At 37.4% G+C, this 23,553-nt stretch overlaps 1 pseudogene; it reads left to right on the forward strand.

Annotated features, from left to right (window-relative positions):
* The first annotated feature begins 8,929 nt into the window (after positions 1-8,929).
* Positions 8,930-9,087, forward strand: LOC145292468 (U2 spliceosomal RNA; annotated as a pseudogene).
* The last annotated feature ends 14,466 nt before the right edge of the window (positions 9,088-23,553 follow it).

Consider the following 23,553-nt stretch of genomic DNA (forward strand, 5'->3'; position numbering starts at 1 on the left):
GTGCGATGGAAGTAAATAACTTCATAGTAGAGATCCCCAAATACTGGAGCACTTTCTGCTCCAACAACTCCTTTGGGGGGCTTTCACCTGCTGCAGTTCACTCAGTTGTTGTTTATTTGACTCTGAAGTTAAATGCTATTTCCATATCTCGTTCCTTCTCACATGTTGGCCCTAAATTTCCCTTTTCTTGCGTTGTAACAGTTATAAACAATGTTTTGAAGCCTTGGTACGTTGTTGTTTTAGATCGATTGTGAGAAAATACGGCACTCTGTTTTAACACAGCTTTCTTCTTAACAAATTTCAAAAAGGTGAATACACTGCCTTATGATATCTTCAACTTCACTGCTACCTCATCCAGCTTAAATTTACAATCAGCCGACGAGTCTGTGAAATTTTTCAATCTTTTCCAGGACAACTGCTGAATTTGTATCTGCACGACCGCGTTTAAAGTGAGCATGCTACCTCTTAACTATTGTTTCCGACACAGTAGCGTCCAAATAACACTTATCTGGCTTCAACAGTATTTTTTTTCTTTGAAAAAAACAACACAAGAAATTCAGATTTTTTTCATTGTTTTGAAAAATGTATAATAGTAGTTCCCTTAAATACTTGTAATTTGTAAACTACTAACTCGATTGTATCCTAATTTTGACATATTCCATTTGAAGTTAAGTACATTATAAAAGTCATATTTTTATTATTCGCACCATTCTCAGGCTTCAGATATATTGAGTGACGTGTTATATAGTGTTTAGGATTCTGACATTTCTTTTTAAGCTATAGGAATTTGGTTTGTCATATGTGAAAATTAATTCCAGCATTTTCAGCAAACATTTTGTGCCAGAAGACGGTTAGCGACGAAAAAAAAGAAAAGCATCCATGTGATTAGATGTCTTTTATTTAGTGATTAGTCAATTTTAATTCATCGATTTTTACAAACAGAATAAAAATATACAAAGAATACACAACACATATTATTATATTCGATTATATTCACAATCAATGATATTTTTTCTTTCTACATTTTTTCAAGTTTTACCAGAATTCCTTATATTTCCACTTTAAATTCATTGATTAATTTCACTGTTTGAATTCATTCCAGAGTTCATGCAATGTGTTAGCATGGTACAAAAACAGTTAAGTTTAACGAGTTGCAGTCAAAAATAAGAAGGAATCCATTCTTAAGATGCGCCCATTCAACTGCGCTTTTAGCGATGAAAATGCTATTTCAAACTTGAGCACGATAATTGAAGAAAGATTAAACGATAAACTATCTCAAATCTAATCTATACATCTATAAAAGTGTGTGTGCGTGTGAGTACAACTCTCAGCCTATATATTAAACGATTTTTTTATCTACAGACTTGAAATTTGGTATATAGGGTATTCAGACATGTGGAAGACTTTGTAATCGGTTTTCATCAGGAAAAAAAGTACTGCAAAGGTATTAAAGTTTAAAAATTGGTACTTGGCGGTCAACGGATTTTTATCTCTTTGTCAACTGTTTCACGACTGCCCATGCGCAAATCGTTCACATGACAGCTGCCTTATGTTACGAATAAGTAAGTTTAAAAAACCCTTTTAAAGTCGTGTCAAGCTGGCCTAATGGTTATCGTACTTGACTCACTGTCTTTAGGTTTTGGTTTCAATCTCAGCTTGAGTATTTTTATAAGAAATGAACTGTTTAAAAAAAAACATAATATTCACAAGCCCATGTCTAAGTTTCTTTCTTGTTTTTTTTTTAACTTCAATTTTTTTAAAATGAATTTAACGTTACGTTTAATACCTATGGCATTTCTGTTTATTATTAAACTGTTAACAAAAACTACATTACGATATTACATTTATACACATGTTAAGTATGGCTTTCTAAATGGTTTGTCGCGTTTCGTTTTCTTCTTTGTTTTTTTGCTTTTTGAAATAATTACTATTGGGTTTAAAATAATGATCAATACAGAATTTGCTCTATAATAATAAATACGAAATCTGTATGCTTTAAAATATAGTTAAGCGTATTTTACGACCGGGTAACGCCGGGTGGCCTGCTAGTAATTTATAAAACTCACTATGTCTGTTGGTCGTCTGTCTTTCTCCATTTTTGCAAACTGGATCTCCTCCAAGACGAAAGGTCACAATGCGGTTCTAGGCGGGTCAAATGACTGAGTTTTTTTGTGGACCGTTTATTATGGATTTTTATCAATATTTAGTTTGTTATGGAACCAGTAAAATTAATTGCTAAGGAGTTAAACTTGAAAGAAATTGAAACCTGCCACGCGTGTGCATATATATATATATATATATATATATATATATATATATATATATATATATATATATATACATATATACGTTAAGGTTAGTTCATTTTTGGCTATTTCGTATCCAACTGACGATAGCTCAAACGGTAACGACCTAAGCTGGAGCGATATAAGTTTTTGTTTATGTTTGGATTCTAGCTGATGGCACTCAGGTCATATTTTCTTTTACTTTTGAAATTACTACTATATATTGGGTACAATATATTATGTAATAATCAATAGAGAATTGACCCTATTATAATATATACTAAATCTGCATAAATTAAAATATCATATTTAAGCGTATTTTACGACCGGGCAACGCTGGACGCCCCCTGCTAATGTATAATATACCAAATGGTGTTTTAAACTTGAGACATGAGAGATGAAAATAATATTTCAAACTTAAGTGCGACATATCACCAAAAATGCTGTTTCAAGCTTAAACACGGCAGACTAACGAAATTGTTATGTCAAACAATTGTAACAGACGAACCGACAGGCAGTCTTTTATTGCACCGCTTGGACACATTTAAAATAAGATGCGTCCATTTAATGTGTGAGTTCAGAGATTAAAATACCTTTTTCAAACTTAAGTGTGCCATGGTTTCTTGAAGAAGGGCACAGATTAATACAAAAACAAAACACGTCAAATGATTGAGATGATAATGTTATTTAAAACTTAAGAGTGACAAACTGATTGACCAACAAAATGCTATTTCAAACTTAAGCGTGACATACAGATAGAGCCGCATATACTTGATATATCTAATAAACGCTTTACTTATTTTTATCTCTTCCCCATAAAATACATGGAATCTGCATATTTATTAATAGAAAATGCTATTTCAAATGTAAACACGATAGACTAAACGATAGACAAAGCCTCTTATAGAGATGCTTGGGTTATAGTCAAGATTGTTTGCTTGACTTCCGGTTTCTACTGTCCATATGGTTAGATAATTAGACATGGTCAAGCGGACACAAAATACCATTCTTAACATGGCGAAATGGAGGGAACGTTCACGTTAACTGAAAGAAAAATAATAATTAATCAAAACGGACCATATTTTGCTTGTCACCATCGTTCCATCTACAAAAAAGAAATCAATGCATGGACACATCTGAAATAATTGTTGATAAAGTGATGATGTTAATGCAATTTGCACATTGAGTGATGAAGATGCTGTTTCAAACTTACATCGGTGGGAATGTTGTGAAAATAACACTCAAGATGAGAAGAGTAGTTTGAAGAATCCAAATAATACAAATTATCAATCCTCAGATAAAAAAAAGAATTCTGAAACATTAAGATGTGACAAACCAACCAAAATATTATTTAAAACGCGACAGATATCCATTCATCTACAAAAAATGAAAATATATAAATCCAAACGAAACGAATTAAATTTACTTTCTTTTTTGCTTCCTTCACCTATTTATCAAATTAACACCTGAAAAACGATAAATTAAAATTAAATAAAACCGTAATCATAGAAAAATGCCAATTTCCAAGGTGTCATCAGTGATTTAGCATTGATATTTATTTATAATTTTTTATTATCATTTTATTTTTTATTTTTATTTTTTCTTAATTTGTTTATTCTGCTTTGATTGATACTTTCTATTTTGATGCAATTTGGAAGGAAATTCAAATAAAAATATGTCAAATGGGTGAGAATGGTGGCTTTAAGAATGCAGTCATGGAAGCCAATTGAATTACAACAAATTGTTTCTTCTTTTTAAACTGCATGGGGGTGAAGAAGATTGTTTTGCAGCCATTTTTTTTTTCAAACTAAAAGATTAATAAATTCTGAACATTCTTTGACATTTCAACTTCAAAACGAATAATTCACTTGTGAATATATATAATACTAGCTGTACCCTGCCACGCGTTGTTGTGGCTCAATTTGGTGTAATGGAAAAATCTAATAAAAAGAGAAAATGCATGTTTCTTATATTCTTAGTACAGCAATCCACTCAAAAAGTGAGAAAAAAAGACGAAAATGAAAAACAAAAACGGTACTATTGCAGAATCTGACCCGGATCCTTAGGAGTTTCCATCAATCATTGCTTGGGCTCGACCAGCAATCATTGGATTAAGCTGAACGTTGCTAAAATGTTGAAAAGGTTAATCGATTTTTTTTTTTGTTGTTTTTGTTTTTGTTTTTTGTATTACAAAATTGTGACTTTTCAATTAATATTTTGGTGAGGGGAGGTTACTATACACAGATTCGAAAAGTTGTCCAAAACAAATAAATGAAAGCAAAGGTAAGATAAGTTACGTTTCTACATAACTGGATAATTTTTTAGTGTTTTTATTTAATGTAAAATGCTTAATCATCTCGAAAAACACACAGTGTTTATTGATGTATTTGAAAAAGACAAATGGTCGTGGACTGTTGAATACGTTAAGTTTGGGAAAATAAGTAAAAACTAAAAAACTATACAAAACAGTGTAAGAAACCCACCGAATATATGTTACCGTGACATAGGCTTACATATTCAGTGGGTTTCTGACAGTATTTTGTATAGTTTTTTAGTTTTAACTCATTTTCCAAAACAACGTAATCAACAGTGTCCGCCACCATTTGTATTTTTCAAGTACACTGATAAACACTGTTTTTCGAGCCGACTAAACGTTACATTAAATAAAAAGAGTTAGTAATACTAAACATGGAGCCAAAAAAGTTGTCGAAAAATAAATATATAACAAATAAATGTTATCAAAGGCAAGATAAGTTACTTTTCTACCTAACTGGATAAGATTTTAGTGTTTATATTTAATGTAAAATATTTAATCAGATTGAAAACATGCGGTGTTTATTGGGATATTTGAAAAATGCAAATGGCGACAGACTGCATTAAACACATTAAGTTCGGGAAAATGAGTTAAAACTAAAAACTATACAAAATACTATTAGGAACTCACTCAATATATGTTACCGTGACATAGGCTGACATATATTCGGTGGTTATTTAACAATATTTTGTATAATTTTTTAGTTTTAACTCATTTTTCCCAAACATAACGTGTCTGCCGCCATTTCTAATTTTCAAATATAGCGGTAAACGCTATGTTTTTCGAGCTGAATAAACGTTTTACATTAAATAAAAACACTAAAATAATTATCCAGTTTGGTAGAAAAGTAATTTATCTTGCCTTTGATAATATTTGTTATACATTTGTTTTTGACAACTTTTTCGAATCTATGTATGCAGTAATACAAACCAAATAAAAACACTAAAAATTATCCAGTTAGGTAGAAAAGTAACTTATCTTGCCTTGGAAAAAATTTGCTTGTAATATATATGTTTTTTGTTGACAACTTTTTCGAATCTTTGTGCATAGTGATAAAAATCAGAAGGGGGTATTTTCTGTCTATTTTTATTTTTGGTACCGCCCTATTTTAAAATAGTTTTTCCAAGTTAAACTTAAATTGCACGATATCTGTTTGTTTGTTTTTTTGTATTTTTTTTTTTTTACATAAGTTCCACCTCCACAATTTTTAGTCGCATTCAAGCAACTCTATAAGTCACTCCGTTGGTTGGTCGGTCTGGCGGTCAGTCTGGCCATAACACTTCTGTGCTTGGCCTTTTTGGTTAAGATCAAAGGTCTGTTGTTATTAGATACTCAGATTGTTCAGGAACCCACCCGTGTGCCCGACAATGACGGCCAGTATGCAAGCCTACTAGACCTTTTTCTCACAACTTGCCCTGAACTATGTTCAGTTTCTGTTCTGTCGCCTCTTGGATCTTCCGACCACTCTGTTGTATCAATTAAGATAAAAAAGAAATGTAATAAGTCCCCAGACGTACCTCTCCATCGTACAGTATATCGATACACTAAGGCTGACTGGGATAGCTTCCGTACATTTATAACTGATCTACCTCTGCATTCCATATTTAAAAAGGATGTGTCCTCTATAGTATTAGACCTGACGGAATGGTTAATTGTAGGTATTGATCGTTTCATACCCTCGAAAAAGTTTCAGCAAAAACCTAACAGCCAACCATGGTTCTCTCCAGAATGTGCTGCTGCCATTGCGCACAGAAATCACTTTTTCCACTGTTTCCAACGTAATAGATGTATGGAAACTAAAGCCGCTTTCAGGACTGCCAGCAACCATTGTAAGAAAGTAATAAAGAGCGCAAGATGGTTGTATGCTCAATCTGTTAAGTCCAAAGTAGCTGAGCAGCGGCTTGGTTCCCACCAGTTTTGGCAAATAGCAAACAGAATTCTGAACAGAAGTGTGCGCTCCATTCCAACTATCATCAATGGACCTGAGGTAATCTCGTCAGCATCAGACAAAGCCAAACTCTTTGTCAAGAACTTTGCAGCTAATTCTACCTTTTGCGATCAAGGCCGCCAACCCCCAATATTTCCTCCTGTATCTGAAAACACACTATGTGATATACGTATATCTGTACGTGATGTTGCCAAGCTAATCAAAAACCTTGATTCCAGTAAAGCAACTGGCCCCGACGGTATTCCAATTATTGTACTCAAAAAACTTCGACCTGAACTAGCGCCCATACTTACAAAACTATTTAAACGTTGTCTTAAGGAGAATAGTTTCCCATCTCCCTGGAAAATTTCATCTGTATGCCCTGTATTTAAGAATTCAGGTGATCGCTCATTCCCCTCTCAGTACAGGCCAATAAGTCTCCTGTGCGTCATGAGTAAGTTGCTGGAATCTGTGTTAAATACAGAAGTAATCAACCATCTCAACAAAAATAACCTTCTTAGTGACACTCAATATGGTTTCCGTTCTGCTAGATCTACAGCAGATGTGCTTACAGTTATATCTCATAGGATTAGCAAATCTCTCGACGGAGGCAACCTTTCTAGGGCAATTGCTCTTGACATATCTAAGGCCTTTGATAGGGTATGGCATAAAGGTTTACTTCATAAGATCTCTAGCTATGGTATAGCTGGAAATGTCTTCTCAATTATTAAATCATTTCTTTCTGATAGGTTCATAAGAGTAGTAGTTGAGGGGCAAAAATCAGAAGCCCACAGTATTAATGCCGGTGTCCCTCAGGGGTCCATCCTGGGCCCAACTCTTTTCCTGATCTACATTAATGATCTTCCAAATCACATCCTTAAATCATTTGTAGACATTTATGCTGACGACACTACCATTTATGGTAGCACATCTAAGACAGTAAACGACCAAGTTCTCTCCAATTCTCTCTCCTCTGATCTTGAGCATGTAGCACAATGGGGAAAGGAGTGGCTGGTTACTTTTAATGCATCTAAAACCAAGCTTCTCTCATTACATCATCAACATTCTGATCCCCATCTGGCATCAATTGAAATGAATGGCTCTCGTCTTCAGGAGGCCTCAAGTTTTGACAAGCTTCTGGGCTTGACCATTACTCCTGATCTTAAATGGAACACGTACATCAAATCTGTTGCCAAGGCCGCTGGAAAAATGGTGGGATCTTTCTATCGATCCAGTAGATATCTCACTGCTGATGCAATTCTCTATCTATATAAGAGCCAGGTACGTCCAAGGATGGAATACTGTTGCCACATCTGGGCAGGAGCTGCTAGAAAGGACTTGTCCTGCCTTGATAGAGTTCAAAATAGACTTCGTAGCCTCGTAGGAGATGTCCTTTTCTCTTCCTTGCAACCTCTATCTCACAGAAGAGATGTTGCGAGTTTGTCTCTGATGTATCGTTATTTTCATGGAAAGTGTTCGACTGAGCTTCAATCTATGGTCCCCCCTCGCAAAACTTTCACAAGAAACACTCGTCTAGCTGTAAACACTATCAATAATTCCCCCCACTCTTTATCTGTGCCTAAACCTAAACGTAGATTCCATGAACAAAGCTTTTTTATTAGAACTGCACGCCTGTGGAATTGTCTTCCGTTTTCCTGCTTTCCGGCTGACTACAATATGGTTGTCTTCAAGTCTAACGTAAATAAGTTCTTGATGAGCCGTTCCATATAAGTTATCAAATTTACCAAATTTTCATTACTAATGATTATTATATTGTCCAATTTCTACTGTACACTCTTTAACCCTTATCCTTGAGTGGCCTCTTGGCCTTGATAATGAGTTGATACCTATGAAAAAAAAAAAAGAAGAAAATGTCCAATGTGAACAAGTTCTAATTGAATCGTCCCCCTAAGTAATCCAAGTTACAAAATTCCCACTGTTTACTATGCTAAAATCACAATGACTAATGTATACCTATTAACCCTTATCCTCGAGTGGCCTCTGGGCCTTGATAAGTGGTGACACCCTTGTAAAAAAAAAAAAAAAAAAAAGATAATGTTCTTAGCTTTTTAAGTTTTTCTTTTTGTCTTTTGGAGATTTTACTTTTATAAATTTCTTCATTTTATATTGGAATTTTTTTTTTATTGTAATTTTTTCTTTAAACAGAATAAATTAAATATCCAAATCAAAGTGTAGTATCTGTTCTGGCAGATACTGCAAGCAAAGAACATATGTGGGGCAACCACACATATAAGACCTTGGTCAATGTAGGGGCAACCCTTCATACCAATTGTCACTATCCAGCTTCCCTACTCCCCGGGGAGTTGGTCCCCATTTCCCCTTCACTCCTCACATTAAAAATCGGCCTTGTGCCTAATTTGCTCGATGGGGGAGCAAATAAATACCGTTTTCTTGGCCTTTTGGCCAAGATCAAAGTGTAGTATCTGTTCTTACTACATGCTATACTTATGTTTGTAACTTTGCGATATAAAGTTGGAGATCACTTTTCTGTATTAATTTAATGTAAAATGATCACTCACTTTACAACCAGTCAGTCTCAAAGCCATTCAAGTCATTCTCCAGATCATTCAAGTTGTTTTTGAAGGATTCCAGTTATTTTCTTAGCATTCAAGTCATTCTTAAGGTTATTTAATTCATCCTTAAGTTCATTAAAGTCATTCTAAGTCATTTACTTTTTATTTATGTAAGTCATTTCAGCCCATTTTTCGGTCATTTTAGTTTATCTTTAAGAATTTCATGTCAATCCTACATTCATACGTTCATTCATTACATGAGAGCATGCGACTAATGGCTATCGGCCTTGTTTTTTTAATTACTACTTTTAAAAGTTTTCGCCAGTGCTGAATAAGAAAATCTTATTTACAATTTGCAGAGGCAAGTAGTTTTCGAGATATAAAGACCTGTGCTATGCACTATAATTCACTGGCGACCATGAATAAACACCGCCAACTTCCTCATATTAAGAACGACTTTTGGAATAAAAACCAACAATCTCCCCATGTTAAGAACGGCTTTAGGAATAAACACCTTCAATCTTCCCATGTTAAGAATGGCTTTCAGAATAAACACCCCTAACCTCCCCATGTAATAAACGGCTTCTGGAATAAATACCCCCATCCTCCTCATGTTAAGAACGGCTTTCAGAATAAACAACCCCAACCTACCCATGTTAAAAATTGTGGAGGTGGACCTAATGTAAAAATTTACCTTCTTCTTTTTTTTAATAAATTGTTAGTTGAAAGCACAGAATAGTTACAAAACACCATCCCTTCCTCATTGTAAGAAAAGCTGAAAAAATAACGGTTTTCTTGGTAGAAACTTTTTCTGTATTTCACCTTACAATTTACGGTTTGGTACTCATTGGGCGTTGAGTTCCATGGTGGCCAGCATATTTATTTAATGGTCGCTACCTTAGAAAAGATTAACGTATGCACACGTAACATTTTTTTCTTAATTTATTTACTTACGTTGGCTTACGGGGTGGGGGCGGCCAATGTCAGTTGCAGAGAAGTAGATTTATTTATTGCACTGAGATTTTTTGAAACCCAATAGAACTCGTCATTTTGAAGAAAAGTGTGGAGCTGGACCTAAATGTAAATATTTACCAAAAAGTTATCCGCGCATGTAAATTAAAAATGTTTGTAAAAGTGAGAAAGCATCAATGGGTTAGTTACTTTTCTTTTTAATATTCATAAAAAAGTTGAGCCAACCTAAGTAGATAAATAAATAAATAAATAAATAAAATGTTACGTGCACATGCCTTAGCTTTTTCTAAGGGAGTGACTATTAAATAAATATGCTGGCCCCCATGGAACTCAACGCTAATGAGTACCACGGTTTTAATAAAGAAAAAGCATTCATATTTCCTTGTATAAAAACAAATCCTTAAAAAAAAAGTGTACTTTCAATTTTGTTAAAAAAAGTTTTCTTGAAAAAAAAACAAAAAAAAAAACAACTTTAACCTAACTGTTGCAATATTTTTGGCTTATAATGGGGTAAATATTTATTTGATTGAAAATAAAAATTTACAATAAAAATGTGACACAAGGCCAAAAATGTGAGATGTGGGTTAATGTTGACCTAACTAACATAAAGTTAACTTAACTAGACTCTTTCACCAAAATACCAGAATCACTCAGTGGACATCCTAACTAAAACCCGAAAATACAAATATATACATGATGTGGGGGGGGGTATAAAAATCTTATTTACAATAATCGAATGAAAAAATTTACAATGAAAAAATATTGGTTAGTAAAAAGAACCCCCTCACTAAAAATTGTGGCAGGTAGAAAGTTTTGTCAGTCGAAAAGATGTAGGTCCCTCGAAAACTGACTTTATTAAATAAACACCACAAAATAGGCCTACATCACTGACAAAACAGCCTATCCGTCACCTAATGGGGCCGGGAGTGGGAATTATCGAACCAAAAGAGGGGACCCCCCCCCAAAAAAAAAAAAACAGGGGCGATGGGACAGAGGCAAACTAAAAAGGGATTGGGCCGATGACAACATGCAAACTCTAGCTAAGCTAAAAATCAAATAAAAATGCCTACCTAGCCTATTCTAGGTGGTCCGATGCATGTCTATGTTTGTTTAGGTCACCCAAAATCCTTGAAACCTAAGCAAATTCAAAAAAGAAACTCAAGATCAGCTCCATTCACTCTACACAGTCATGAAACTTTCACCCACCTGTCGTTGAAATTTGATGGAGCGAGTTTCACCTTCTCCAGCTTAATTCGCATTTTCAGTCGATATTTGAAAATGAGAACAAGTGGGGGAGAGGTGACGGTCTCATCTCCGTAAACCACCTTCTGTCGCGTCGTCCAAATCACGCCTCTCATAACTGCTAGCAAACACAGAAAAACGTAGCGTTCTTCTTTCTTCATAGTCGGTGCCCAGTTACAGCACGGGGAAACCGAATCCAGTACAAAAAACTGCCCATTCAGCATGTGAACCGTGAAGCCTTCAACTAACTCACACAACAGTCAAACGATGGCGCAGTGGAAGAAAGCATGATCAAGGTCTTCCTCCCAATCTCCGCATCGAGCAGAATTAGGTGTCTCAGTAAAACCCGCTGCATAGAGTCTTTTGCCGACCCAGAGGGCATTTTGAATTACCATCCAGATGAGTGATGCCTCATAATTATCGAAGCAGCTCCACCCAGGCGCCCAAGGCCATATTAAGTGGCGCTCTTCCTTTGTAAAACCGAACTCCTCAATCTTTTCATCTCGAACGGGTCCCCTCACTAAAGCCCGATATAGCGCCTTGTGAGACAACAGTTGAGTGTCAGAGAGGCTTTCTTTCACCTGTAGAAGGAGTCTCAAGGCCTGCCGAATTTCCACACTAGGCATACCCAGACCGCCTTCAGACAGATGCAGGTAACAGACCTCCTGGGTAACCATGGCTTGCTTTCCACGCCATATGAACGCGACAAGAGCATGCACCAGATCAACTAGTGAGGCCTCCAGGAGTGGGGGTACTGATAGACGGTAACGGATTAGGTGGTAGATATGAGAATTGCATACCTCCGCTTTCTCAAGGCCCACAAATGAGAATACTTCCGACCAATTTTTCTCCAGCTGGAGGTCGAGGCCAAACCAGACGCCGAGTAGCTTGTAGAGCCCATCAGTCTAGCCAAAGGGTCTCTGAAGGGGCATACCCCTCCAAGCACCAATACGTAAGCCAATAGACTTAACGCAGTTGATTATGGCCCCTGTAACCTTGGTATACCGACTTGTTTCTATGTCAACGACTCTAATCTCGGCACTGCTCGTTACAAGCACAGTCACGTCGTCGGCATAGGTGGTATACTTTACTGGGGTAAACCCACCAGGCAAAGTAATCCTGCGAAAGACCAGATTCACCCAAAGCTGGCACAAATATGGCTCAAGTGCCAGCACATATAACATTAGTGATAACAGATAACCTTGACGGATGGATCTTGTTAGCATGAAGGGCTTCGACCTCACCCCATTCACTTCCACCATAGCACCATGGTTAGCATACAAGAGGTGAATCCAAGAGCGAAACTGTGGACCAAACCTAGCCGAGTAAAGAACAGCTTCTAGGTATCGATGGTCTACTCTGTCGAATGCTTTGGACTGATCTAAATTGATCAGCACGGCTTCTGTGTCGACTTTTTCTACGATCAAACGTATCGTGTGCAAATTATCTTGAATCGTCCAGCCCTTAACAGAACAAGTCTGTTCGGGACTTATTAGACGGTGTAAGACAATCTGCAGACGATTTGCTAAGATCTTAGCCAAAATCTTTAACTCTGTGTTTAACATCGTTAAGGGCCGGAAATTACCTATCCCATCCCCTCCATTTTTATCTTTGTGCAGCAATTTAATGATCCCCTTGGTAAAGTACTGAGGTATGCACCCGTTCCTAAACCAGGAGTTAAAAAGTACGACCAGCAAAAGGATAAAAATGGGCGACAGCCTCAAATACACCTCGTAGAGCAGACCATCAATCCCAGGGGTTCTGTATAGCCCGACCTGTTTCAAGGTCTCAAGGACTTCTTCCTCTTTTATGCTACCTTCACACCTAGCAGCTTCGGTTGCCTCAAGGCGAGAAAGGTCGGCTAAATGGGTGTCAAACTGTTCAATATTCAAACCAGGCTCCTTGGTAAAAAGCTCCTAAAAATGAATCCGAAAACCCTCCAAAATTCCGTCATTAGAAGTTACGGTTCGTCCGGCCGGCAATGTGACACAGACGATGTGTCGATCAGCAGAACGTTGAAACTTCTCCGCATGCAGTGACGTGACAATATTTGTTGCCTCGTTTGGCGCTCTTTTTAATCTAGCCCTAACGAGTAATCCTTGGTCCTCCCTGTTATCCAAGGAGTCTAGTTCAGCCTTAACTATAGTATAACTAGCACTATCCCCTCCTCCACTGCCTTTTCTAATCTATCTTCTAGTGTCGCTTTCGCTGCTCTAGAACTAAGTTTGATCCGGCGACTAAAATCAGCAGTGAAGGACCTAATGACTTTTTAAAAGTTACCCCACCACTTATTCCCGATAATAGCCCCCGTCAATTCCCTCTGTATGGTTAGTAGAAGCTGTTCCCGGAAGTCCTTCACATCGAACAACGACATGTTGAACTTCCAGTAACTAGCCATCCTAGGTTTAACACTATCTAAGTTTACTCGAACCCAGACAAGCCTATTGTCCAAATAAACTATATTATGAAAACTTGGACAGTCTAAAAGCCCTAGGTCGACTCTCCTAAATAAGAACCGATCGATGTAACTCGAAAGTTGCACCGGATCGGAGCCGCATCTACCTGTCTAAGTCCATACTAAATCCCCGGGTTTTTCGTTTCGAAATTTATCGACAAGATCAAACTTGTCGATAAAGTCTCGAAACGCTTTAGTTCTGGTTAGTAGTCCTTGTGATATTATCCCCACGATCTAAATCGGGATCCAGTCTGGGTTGCTGATGTCCTTATCATTTAGATGTCTAAAGGAAAGGAGATTTTTATATGATTTATTTTTATGAGTCTTCATAATAGCTTCCATTTCCTGTGTGATTGTGCAGACAGATTTTCCAGTAAAAAAGGGGGGGCGGTCCTCTGCTCATTGTCGGTAGAGGGGCTTCTATGCCTTTTTTTGTCAGAGGGTGTGGGAGGGGGCATGTCAGTTTCATGGGAGAAGAGGGTGGAGTGTTTTGTGGCGTGTTGGCAGGGATACAAAAAGGGGATGGTTTGGGGCTCTTTTCTTTGGAAGGAAGGGGTCCTAGGAAGGTCAGTTTCTTTTCTCTTATGGGGATCGAGGTATTAACAGGGGCTGGGACTTTTGGGGGAGAGCATTTGGGAAACAGGGACTCAGGAAAAGGAAGTGATTTTGTTTTCTCTCTTTTTTCGTCGAGCGTTTCTTTAAGCTTAAGAAGTTCCTTAAACTTATTTCCACCTGGATCCTTACTAGTCCTTTGTTAAGGATTGAGCGTAAGATTTTCGCGGAGATTTTTTAGGAGGAACAAATTTCCATTCGTCTTTTTTTTGTGGGGATGCAATTTCAGAATTACAAGCGGTCTCAAATTCATTCGGTGTTACTTCTCTTTTGGTTGGGCTTCCTTGGCAGGTTTGTCGGATTTAAGTTCTTCTTGAGCCTCTGGCTCTAGGTGGCTGAAGACCCTATTTTTGGGGTTGTTCCTTGTGGCTGGTTGTTTTTTGGGGCAAGTGTAAGTTAGATGACCAACTTCCCCACAGATCCATCACACTGGTTGTCTTACTGTTACAACGATGGGAAGTTTCTTTGCTTCGGCTTCTATGTAATAAGGGATCCTTAAAAAGGCCTCTTTATTTAGCAGGATGTCTAAAGACGAGACGCCATTATAGTGGTCTACTGTTACCCCCGTGATTTCGCCAAATTGGAGGAGGTAAGCCCCTAGATATTCTCCCGGAACTGCGCCTGGGACCTCAAAAATTGATATTGTGGTCCTCCTTCTTCCTAGATACTCCATCCTTAATATATACTCTAGCGTTATAATCTCATTTCTGGAGAGATTAAGGCAGTCGTCTTTGGTTTTGAATAGAGCTGACCATGTGTTATAAGTACGAGCTTAGGTAATCCGTTCCACTCTCATGCCAACTGTTGCTATCAGCTTGGTAACCATTTCCTTGGTCGATCTTAAGAGCTTTTTTGTTTTTTTGTCAATGACAAAAAGAGAAATTGTTTTTTGGCAAATTCTTGAAGTCTTGGTTGTTCAAGAGTGATGCCATTCTCGGTGACAAATTCTGTGTATTTTTTTGCTTCTTCCAGGAAAGTTTCCATGTTAATCTTGACTGTTAGAGGCTTCTTCCAGCCTGTCGTTTCTCCATTCTCCGTTGCAGAAACTGTTGGCACACAGCTGGCAGATGCCATGGCTGGCGATAAAACGTGTGCAAAAAGGAAGGTAAAATCCGGTGCTAATAAATAGCGACAGGGGAAAAAGAAAGAAAGAAATAACAAATTTAACAATAAGGATAACGATACCAGTAAAATAATAAATAACAATTAAGCAAATAAGAACGTATACCGACAAAATAAGAATTATAATGGATAAGCTATTTATTTGCTGTGCACCGCAGCAAAATTTGGCACAAGGCAGGAAGGTGCAGAACAGGCGAACTCCCCTAAAGAAGGGTACCTCGCCTCAACAAAAATTTCCTGGGCACCCCCGTCGGCATTCCCCGGTAGGGGCGACTCAGGCGACAAGCAATTAACTTGCCCCACCGGAAAGTTCGGCGGCAAGGCCTGGGAGGGTGGACCTCCTAGGTAGTACCTAAGCGGTATACCTCAGTCCGACAGGTGCTGGGCCGGTTCTCAGCCCCTCACCTGTCGGGCTGTGTGTCAAGAACGGATCCTTGACGAGTATGACTACCCTGTCTTCCTGCAGCCGAAGCTGCTAGGAGATACATCCCATCATAAGAGACTTATAATGGGGTAGTTATTTAAATGCTGCCCACCTCAGCATTATTTGGCACAAGGCCTGGAAAGTGGGATACCCACAGGCTCCCCTAAAGGAGGTGCACTCCTGCAATTTTAAAAATTGCCTGAGTAACCCCGTCGGCATTCCCTGGTCGGGGCGCCTCAGGCAACAAGCAATAAACTTGCCCCACCGGAAAGCCCGGTGGCAAGGCCTGGGAGGGTGGACCTCCTAGGTATTACCCAGGCGGTGTACCTCAGTCCAACAGGTGCTGGGCCGGTTCCCCGCTCCTCATCTGTTGGGCTGAGTGTCAAGTGACGAATCCTTGACTTGTACTACCCTGTCTTCATGCAGCCGAAGCCGCTAGGAGACACATCCCATCATAAAGGAATTATAATGGGGTATATATTTAATTGCCGGCCACATCGGCAATATTTGTCACAAGGCCTGGAAAGTGGGAACCCCGCAGGCTCCCCTAAAGGAGGGGCACTCCTGCAATTTTAAAAATTGCCTGAGTAACCCCGTCGGCATTCCCCGGTCGGGGCGCCTCAGGCAGCAAGCAATAAACTTGCCCCACCGGAAAGCCCGGTGGCAAGGCCTGGGAGGGTGGACCTCCTAGGTATTACCCAGGCGGTGTACCTCAGTCCAACAGGTGCTGGGCCGGTTCCCAGCCCCTCACCTGTTGGGCTGAGTGTCAAGTGACGAATCCTTGACTTGTACTACCCTGTCTCCTTGCAGCCGAGGCCGCTAGGAGACACATCCCATCAACCCAAGAGTTATAATGGGGTATTTATTTATTTATTTATTTAAATGCTGCCCACATCAGCATTATTTGGCACAAGGCCTGGAAAGTGGGATACCCGCAGGCTCCCCTAAAGGAGGGGCACTCCTGCAATTCTAAAAATTGCCCGAGTAACCCCGTCGGCATTCCCCGGTCGGGGCGCCTCAGGCAGCAAGCAATAAACTTGCCCCACCGGAAAGCCCGGTGGCAAGGCCTGGGAAGGTGGACCTCCTAAGTATTACCCAGGCGGTGTACCTCAGTCCAACAGGTGCTGAGCCGGTTCCCGGCCCCTCACCTGTTGGGCTGAGTGTCAAGTGACGAATCCTTGACTTGTACTACCCTGTCTCCTTGCAGCCGAAGCCGCTAGGAGACACATCCCATCATAAAGGAATTATAATGGGGTATTTATTTAAATGCTGCCCACCTCAGCATTATTTGGCACAAGGCCTGGAAAGTGGGATACCCGCAGGCTCCCCTAAAGGAGGGGCACTCCTGCAATTTTAAAAATTGCCTGAGTAACCCCGTCAGCATTCCCCGGTCGGGGCGCCTCAGGCAGCAAGCAATAAACTTGCCCCACCGGAAAGCCCGGTGGCAAGGCCTGGGAGGGTGGACCTCCTAGGTATTACCCAGGCGGTGTACCTCAGTCCAACAGGTGCTGGGCCGGTTCCCGGCCCCTCACCTGTTGGGCTGAGTGTCAAGTGACGAATCCTTGACTTGTACTACTCTGTCTCCTTGCAGCCGAGGCCGCTAGGAGACACATCCCATCATCCCAAGTGTTATTATGGGGTATTATCCCACACAGTCGGGCGATTCTCTTTATAAACGATGCTACTAGGAACTGACGAATCGAATTAATTCATGTTCTGCTACCAACCAATCAGAAACCAGAATTGCTCCATAAATATTAAACCTTTTCTGTAGCAATTCCGCATATGTTTTTTCCATCTCGACACGGTAAGAATCTTTTGCTCTGTGGAACTGTCTACTGCAAACCAGTCACTTGTGTAGAATAACGAACCATCAGAAACTGTTCTGTCTACTGCAAACCAGTCATCTCTTATGACTTGTGTGGAACAACGAACCATCGGAAACTGTTCTGTCTACTGCAAACCAGTCACCTCTCAGGACTTGTGTAGAATAACGAACCATCGGAAACTGTTCTGAAACTAAGCATGGCTTACATTTCTAGACTAACAATTTACGGTAAAAAAGCAAAAACAAAACATTAATCGACTGACGTATACGAAGCGGGCCTTATTGCCAAATAGGATCCAGCCACAATGTTTTTTTTTCAAGTTAAATTCAACTTTCACGATATCTTTTTTTCATAATTTCACGATATCTTTTTTTATATAATAAATTGTTAGTTGAAAGCACAGAATAGTTACAAAACGCTATGTACCATAAATTTACTTCGAAAAAAAAAAGCTGTACTTTCACCTAACAATTAAAAAGAAACAGTTAATATTTTCTGATATAGAAACAACTGTTTCAACTCAAAACGCACCTCTTGGCGAGCAATTTTTTTCTTTTTTTTTTTTTTTTTTGCCTGATATAACAAACAACTATATTTTTTTAGTATGGTAATATAGATGTTTAAGTACAAAAAAAATCGATCGACCAGAAAAGCGCAGAATTGTAAATATATATATATATATATATATATATATATATATATATATATATATATATATATATATATATATATATATATATATATATTAAACGCACATTTTTGCGTCTTTAATCATCATTTTCTTTATAGATTTGACCTCCTGCCGATCTCCCAATTCTATAATATAAATGTGCTATATCTTCCGGCCTATCTGTCTGTTTGTGGTCTGTTAACTTTGTAGCTAACGTTAGCTTTCAAGTTTAATGTTAACAAATTCTTATGCAGCCATATCCTTAAATAATCAAATTGTGTCCAGACCCAACCATTGTTTGCAACCCTCAAGGTGTTTATCTAAACAACACAGACCATTAACTTTTGTCCTCAAGTGGCTTTTGCTTTGATAAATAACAATTTGTTAGAAAAAAAAACGGCTTTTCCTTCCTTATTGATATGATATGAGAAAAATAAACCATTGATCCGCATATTATTGGTTAAGCAGTTGAAAAGGAAACTGTTATGTCTTGAAATCTATACACCGATAAAGTTGATTTTTTTGTAGAACCGACATTGAAATAAAAAGCCTACATTTTCTATTTAAAAATTATTAAAACGAACTTCTTAATATACTCAATCATGGATATGCAATCAATTTTATGAAGGTTAACCGATTTGCATATCATTTCCAAAAACGAACTTCATTAATTAATTATTTTTTTTTAATGTCTTTTTTTTATTTGTTAATTGGTTTTATTTAACTATTACGTGAATTTTATTTATGCATATTTTCTACATTGTGAATAATTGCATAGCATTTAGGATGAAATGTTCTAGCAATCGCACGGGTATTTATATATATATATATATATATATATATATATATATATATATATATATATATATATAAGTGATCTTGTCTGTGTGTGTACGCGTGTACGTGGAACGGTCTCTACCAAAATCCTCTCTGCATTTTTTTATCTACAAGCTTGAAACTTGCTATATACGGAATTTGGACATGTGGAACAATTTCGATTTGATTTTTAACCGGTAAAAATATCTACTAAGGGGTCAAAATTGACAAAAAAATGTTGACTATGACAGGAAGAAAGTCGACTAAACCTGTTATTACTGCATATGGGCAAATATACATTCATACCTTGAAGTCATTTAATTTTTAACGGCTTCTCATCTATCTTATATAATTCTGTCCATAGCTCAAACTTTAGTGACCAAGGGTGGAGCATTAAATGTTGTTTTTTTTTTTTTTTTTACATGTCTGTTTTTTTTTACATTATCAAGGCCTGGAAGCCACTCGGGGATAAGGGTTTCGATTCTAGCTAATGGCACTCAAATTATATATTGTTTTAAACTTTTGAAATCATTACAATATATTGGCTACAATGTAATAATCAATAGAGAATTTGCTCTATAATAATAAATATGAAATCTGCATGAATTAAAACATATTTAAGGGTATTTTACGACCGGAAAACGTCGGGCTGCCTGCTAGTTAAATTATAAATAACAATCGTTGTTGATGAAAAAATGAAAGATTGAAATGTAAAAGGTAAGCGTATTTTTCACATTATTTGAAGATTTCTGTGTTGTGTTAACCTTTTTTTCTTTTTTTGACAACAATCCATCAATGTTCCAATAAGTGTTCTTTGACTGTACTTTTTTGTTGTTTTTTTTATGAAATTTTATTTTTTTGCATCTTGTGTTTTTGTATTTTGGGAGTCTTGTCTGGAGAGTTGAAATTCACAAACAAATTGTCCACCTTAGAACTGTAGACTTACGGTCAATCTAATTAGAAAAGGTAACTTAATTTTGAGTCTTTGTTTTTAGATGCATCCACGCATCTATACGGGAAGCTCTGTCTGTTGGTATGCCCCATCTGTCCCTTTTTACATGTCTCCCCACGAGGGCAGAGTTAGACACAAGATCGGTTTTAAATGCGGTGTGTGTTTGGGGGGGGGGTACACAAAACGGAATACTCTGAGTTGAGACAAAAATAAAAATTGGCTCAGTCTGAAAGGATTTATCTTTCACTGATCAAGGACAGATTAAATCAAAGTATAGTATCAGAACGTATTATACTTTGATTCTAGCTTTTCTTTTCCGTCTTCAATGTAAAGTAGATACTCTTCAAAGAGTAAAATAAATGGACGTATCTTAGTCTAGGTGTGCCTAACAATTTGAATAGGGTGATCATCACACTTCTATTTGAAATAGTATTGTCAATGTCAAACAAACAACCGGAATAGATAATCTTGTGTAGCTTCAGGTAGTAACAAGGATTTTGTATTGAGTCATCAGAGGGTTTGGGAGGTAATGGTGGCTTAGTGGTTATTGACACGGACTGACAACCTCAGTTTGTCAAGCTCAAATCACTTTCACTTTTTATTATTTTAGAAAGGATTCTGACTAGAAAAAAAAGCTGGGCAACCAATGCTAACAATAGAATCACCTGACTCATACGAAATTAATGAATGAGGTTATGTAAAATATTTTAAGTGTTTCGTATTACTTGGATTCTCCAGACTACTGTTCTCATCTTGAGTGCTATTTTCACAATGTTTCGGTCGATATAACCTCCGACCTTCTTTAATTATATCATGTCGAGCTCTGTAATCTTTCTGCTGAACTTGGAAATCTGCACAGAATTCTGAATAACACACACAGACGAACACTTGATCTATTCCTTGGGGTTTACATGCTTGCACACCTGCGGCATAATGGATAAATTACTTGGTAAAATTCAGTTGTAAAAGTTATACTCTTCTAGAGGTTGAAGGTTCTATCCTCAGTGAGGACGACACTCAAAATACAACTGCAAATTACTGAGAACTTTTAACCAGCATGCTACCTCCGTGAATTAAATAAAGGGTTCTGTTTAAAATTCCGTGCAGATTCCCGAGTTTGACACAAAGATTCCCGAGTTCAACAAGATACACCTGAAGGAGGTTGGAGGTTACATTTGCTGAAACGTTGTGAAAAATAACACTTAAGATGAGAACAGCAGTACGAATAATCCGAATAATACGAATAATCAATCCTCATCTAAAAATTCAGAAACGTAATATTGTAAGTGTTTCCACTTTCTCTTCATGGGTTAAGTCATGCTATCATTGTTTTCTTTGTCTTTTTTCTTTCTTTTTTTTTTTGTAAGTTCCAGGATACAAATGTGACGTTCAACCTATCATACACTCAATAAAAAAATGTTAAATAATCTAAATTATATCAGAATATTATGTTAAGCATTCAGAAACATTACAGAAAGCATGAGTAATGAAAATAAAAATATCAGAGATAGAAGAATATTGTAGTTTACTTGAAGCATTGCGCATTGTGTGTACTAAATTAAACATGTTTAGAGGCGGTACTGATGTATGTTGATTGAAAACACCATTGATATGAGACAACAGTATTTTTGTTTTAGATTTCGGGATATATCTCTTTTTCAAAAAGAAAACTTCATTCGATCCCAAGAGGGTTTTTACCTGGTAATTGGAAAAAAGATATGGGATGCCTTCTGTAGCAATCTCAGAGAAATCAGATACTGTTGGTGATTTTGTATTGTTCGAATTATTCCCATTTTGGTTGTTACATTCACAACGTTTCGGCTGATGTAACTTCCAAACTTTTTCAGGTGGATCTTTTATTCGGAACTTGTATGGAATTGTGAACTGGACCCATAATTTAATATATGGAGCGATAATTGTTCTTATTCTGTCAGCCATTACAGTCTTGTTACTCTTAGCTATTATAGCCTGCAGTAAAGATTGAAACTTCAATCGCAAGAAGACTGGCCCTAATTATTCTGCCCTCATGGCAGTCAACCCAATGAAGACAGAGTAACTAGGAACAATCGTCTGGAAGATGAAATTTTTTGTCTTGTGTTTTAATGTGGGAAGAACTCAGTTTCCAAATCAGCTCTTCTACTCAAGAAATTACTCTAGCCTTCACAGATCTAACCCATACACATGCACAATTTGGTTTGGTTTGGTTTGACTGTTTTGTTTTATGGCATATCAACCCTTTTCAGGTTATTTAATGCCGAATCCAGTGATTTGGAAGAAAAGATTTTAGTAGAATGTTTTTTCAAGTCAGTTTCTATTTAACCTATAGTTGGGACCCTAACAGGTACTACCACTCCGGGTCAGAGTGGACCTGGGAGCAATCGCAATTAAAGGGTGGCTCCGCACTCCCTAAAGCCCACAAGCTGAGGCCTCACCATCGGATATAGTTTAAGGTCATATCCAGGACCTCACACACACAAACATACATACACACATATATACGTATGTATTTATGTGTGTGTGTGTGTGCAAAGAAAAGTAAAATTCTCAAAGTTATATCTAAATTGCATTTCGACGAACAAATTGATATTTGAATCTTACTAGCCAGTCATTTACATAAATTCTCAATTTATATTCTGATGCCAACTAGAATTAGCAATAATGTAACGCCTTTTTGTAAACAAAAATGGAACACACCAGTACTTGATAGAGTTTATATAAAGGTTGAGATTTCACTTGGGAATGGCGCCTTCCTGACAGACAAATTATTAGCATCAGTGTCAACTAGAAGGTTATAGGTTCGATCTTGATTTGAAACAATCACTACACTGGAGAGCTGTGATACACCGAAATAATCTGTCATTGGATAACTTTATATTTCCATTTGTCGTAAAACAAAATTTTTTTTTTTATAAAGAATAGATCATATCTTGATTACTGGTAATGTGGTAAAATATATATGAACAAAAAAAGCACATACTTAACACTATAATTTCTTCTATATTTACCAGGTTTGTTAGTGCAATGAGTACAATGCTTCGCTGCTGACTGGGTATGAATAACCGTTCAGATTTCTAATCTCAGCATGGATGCATCTGCTATGTCATGCTATACTGATGAATCGTGGACAACAAAACAGCTGCATAGTTAATTTTTACGATGTTCAGATACGAACGCCAACTAGTATAATGTTAGAACGTGCGGTGCCCACATGATACAACTGATGTTTTACTGTTTATGAAAGAGGAAATGTTGATTTACTTAATAAAATACATTTCATTTTATTCATTTCTATTCTTTTCTACAACGTTTGTTCAAAAATAAATCTTCTCTGACCGTATATATTATGTGTGTGTGTGTGTGTGTGTGTGTGAAAATAATATATAGATATTTTATATTAGT

The sequence above is a fragment of the Euprymna scolopes genome, chromosome 13 (genome assembly GCF_053919585.1).
Source record: "Euprymna scolopes isolate OS-2025 chromosome 13, ASM5391958v1, whole genome shotgun sequence".
In the NCBI taxonomy this organism is placed as follows: Eukaryota; Metazoa; Mollusca; class Cephalopoda; order Sepiida; family Sepiolidae; genus Euprymna; species Euprymna scolopes.